This window comes from Echiichthys vipera, assembly GCF_963691815.1.
Source record: "Echiichthys vipera genome assembly, chromosome: 21".
Classification (NCBI taxonomy): Eukaryota; Metazoa; Chordata; class Actinopteri; order Perciformes; family Trachinidae; genus Echiichthys; species Echiichthys vipera.
In genome coordinates, this window is record NC_139846.1 from 24110445 (window position 1) to 24114536 (window position 4092).

Consider the following 4092-nt stretch of genomic DNA (forward strand, 5'->3'; position numbering starts at 1 on the left):
ATGTCGGCCATTTTGGATTTTGGTCTTTGATGAACCGGGGAAAAAAGCCGTATTTAAACCAGCTGTATGTCTGGGCGCTCCACCTACTGTACCGGAGGAAGAGTTACTCCGACATTTTCCCCATTCAACCCCCTCTCATGTATACATTGGGAACTTCAATAATCCCATAAATGGTTGTTAACGCACTGAGTGATAACAGCCTTCTGAAGCTGCTGGTAGGCGTAGCAGGCACCTTCTAACCTATGTCTATGAGGCTGCTGAGCACTGACTATGGCCGTTTAATGGAGTGATAACATTGGATGCGGGTGAAATGCACCTCAGTACAACAGTGAAGAATAGAAACACTGGCTAAGCTAGCTAGCATGTCTGAACCTCAAAGACTTAGAAATTACACGATCCTTGTTAACTCATGCTAAAATAAAACCTTCGTCGGTTTGTGCTCCACAAAATCTAACAACCTCCAGCGTTCTCTCATGTTTCGACATGTTGAGAGCGGATAAGTGCTGCTTCGTTTAAGCAAATAAAGAAAACCAGCCTGTAGTGATGGCCTGCACACGTAAAGTAATTGGGTATAGACCCATTATCGTGATGTCACTCGGTACAAATAATTCTGAGGTGAAGATTAAAACCATACCACCAACGTAAGGGTTTGAAGCACCGAATCACTCGAAAACCCAAAGACAAAATGGTCCATTTAAAATATCCGATCCACCTGGAAAACTTTGAAAATAAATATTTTTCTTTTTTGAAAGCTTGAATCGAAACCTCAGCTATTTTTCCCACACATTACTTAAAGTATGTACACATTTCAAATGAAAATGTTCAAGAGTGAGCTTCATTTAAGCAAGCAAAACAAATAAAATAAAGGAAAATCAGCCTGTAGTATCGACCTGAAGGGGCAACAGTACTGAGATAACACGATTGTCATATAACTCTCACTATGAAACACAGAAATAAAGAACATGTTGTTAAATACATCTGTAAATTCAATTCTCTAGCACATTTATGATAAAAAATATTGTGATATGCACGTTAGAAAAGTGACCATGCAAATGTCATTGGGCTACAGAACCAATCATGTACAGTATAATGCAGGCATGCTATACAAATAGTGAAAATTACATCTGATGATTGAAATCATTTCTCAATGAAAAATTCTAGCTTTGGCAAATGTTCTCATATAGTCACTCTGGCTACACATCGTCATAGGACAATTGGTGCCAATGCTATGTTTGTATCAAATGTCGTTTATATCCAGTGGGTGCTTATTTAACCACTAAGATACTAATTCATGATATGCACTTTAATGTAAACCAATGTAAACAACAGTCGCTATCCTGTTCGTACTTTGTAGCAATGTAAAAAAACAAACTAAATAACGACATATTCATTTGAGATTGCTGCTATTAGCATATTAGCATCATGAAACCAAGCAGTTTCTCAGAGAACTTGCGGCTCCACGGCCTCGATGTAGCATTTGATACACTGGGTTTTGGATTTGGTAGAAAATCTGCTGGTTGCTTTATGGCACAAAAGGAAATTACGTCACAGCACAAAACCGAAAGACGGTGCTTTACTTCCAGCGCGTACGGAGGACGGTGGAGGGAGAGCGTAACGCGGCAAATCACCCGTTATACGCTCATCGTGTTCAGAAAAAGCCAAAGAGCCCAAAATGTTTTTTTCATATATGATGAGAATTATACTGAGGTATTAAAATTCAACAGCGATATCGTAAATGCTTGTCAAAAACAAATGCTACATGTCGTACCTGTACAAATCAAGTTCGATTTTTGACGATGGTGAGCACAGTGCTTTACGGAGCGTCCTGCTCATAAAGAGAGATCTAAGATGATTTAAAGTTTATCTTATAGGAAAAAGATGATTTAAGAAAAACTGCAACATTTTGGGAAATATATTTGCCGTCTTCAACAGAGTCATGAGAGAAGATCAGTATCAGTCTTGTCTTTGTGCATCCAGTGCAGAAACAGGTCCCTGATATGTTAAGCTAAGCAGAAAGACTACTAGCCTCAATCTAAAGTGATAAAAGGGCGTTCAACAACGTATGTAGCTTCACACAGCGCAATGGACAGAAGCAGAAAAGGAGATATGGTGATAGGCTACTTGTGTTTTGCAACCTTTGCACCACCTTGGTGCAAAGACGGCAGACGGCTACATCTTTGTGCTAAGCTAGGCTAACCTCATCCCCAAGCAACTAACTCTGTCGCAAACACACAGAGATTAACAGTGATAGAGACTTGGGAAGTGTGTTTTTTAACTCCACTGTATAGTGCTGTTTACATTGTAATTGATACCCTCAATGTTCCTCAACATGGAAACATGGGTGGATCCCGTTATGGCACCCAGTTAGAATTACTTGCGTTTGTCTCTGAGAAATCATGTTTTTCTTTTGGTTTGGTATGGCAGCTGTTAATCTGTTGTAATTTCAATGGATACTTTACCTATTCTAATCCAGGTCACGGCAATGTGGGCATTATGTTCGGATGACCGGTGTTTGCACTGTGTCCGTGGAGGAGGAGATCAGAGATCAGGCCAAATCCGCGGGATGACGCCCAACTCGGGCAAATCTCTGATGCTCTGTTCCATTGGGACTTCCACCACAGAGACAAACACCGTTCATCTTAACATGATGCACACATTGCCATGACACAGACCTGGATTTACGTTAGCACTGTTGCCTCACAGCGAGAAGGTTCCAGGTTCGCATCCCGACTGGGGCCTCTCTGTTTGGAGTTTGCGTGTTCTCCCCGTGTCGGCGTGGGTTTTCTCCGGGTTCTCCGGTTTCCTCCCATAATCCAAAAGACATGCATGTGTTAGGTTAATTGATGACTCTAAAAGTGCCCGTAGGTGTGAATGGTTGTCGGTCTCTGTTTGTCTCTATGTGCTCTGCGATAGACTGGCGTCCTGTCCAGGGTGTAGCTGAGTCAGCTGAGATCGGCTCCAGCCCCCCGCGACCCCGACAGGGACAAGAGGTTGAAGATGAATGAATGAATGAGCTAAATATCTCCTTAAGTGCATGAGTTCCACGCACATTAAAGTGCTCAAGCTGCCAGCCACCTATTTTATCCGCCAGCCCCCCCAAAGAAAATAACAACTTCACCCCATGACTCTGTTAATGTTTTGCATTTGGTTGTGGGTCTGACAGCAGCAAATGTATTTCTCAAAATGTTTAAATGAAATCTACAAAGACTGCTTCAAGCTGGTTGAAACCTGCCAAATTCAATTGGGCGGCTTGAGTCAAGTATGGCGCTGAGTTCTGGAAATGTATAAATGATGTTATGGTCTATATATATTCCACTACTTTGCTTCTTTTTTGTGCTGTAGATGTGGGATTGGCATGGACATCCAACGGTAAGTACAGGATATAAAGATAAGGTCAGGGTTTACACTATACAAGGTACAGTAAACGCATATTTCAGTGCAAGTCACAGCATATTTGACTTCATAGCTACAGAAGGAATGCTAAGCACACTTATGGTTCAAAACAGTATTCTGTTGGGTATGTGGTATCTGTACAGAAAAGAGATCAAATACAAAACATATCTCTGTCACATAGTAATGTCATCGTTGCTCACGCTAAAATAAGTCATTCTTTATCTATTCAAATTATACAGTATGTCGTATCGTAAATAGTATTTTCTGGTGTAGCACCCTTTTCAAACATACACAGTATTTACAGTGCAGAGAAGTAAACACTAGTTCAACAGCTATGATACAATTATTTTTGCTGTAGTTTGCTACAGTTTGAACGTGACTGTGCTACTTTCATTTTCTCTCATCATCCAAAAAGTACTGTTTAAAAAAGCTTCTCCTGGCGCAGCATCAACATTACGATAGGTTTCCTTAGGAGTGACCACAAAAGTACACAGTGATTATTTCTACAACACTTAAAAGGTTGTGATTTAGTGTAAACACGTACAAAAATCTCATGCTGAATAAAACCTTTTCTTTTGGAGTTATAATGATACGTACAATGGCAGGTAATACTGACTTGTCACAGGTGGGGTTCTCTGAAAATCCAGCAGTCTTGCATTATTAGCTACATCTTCTCAGAAATCTCAGTCATTTAGTACG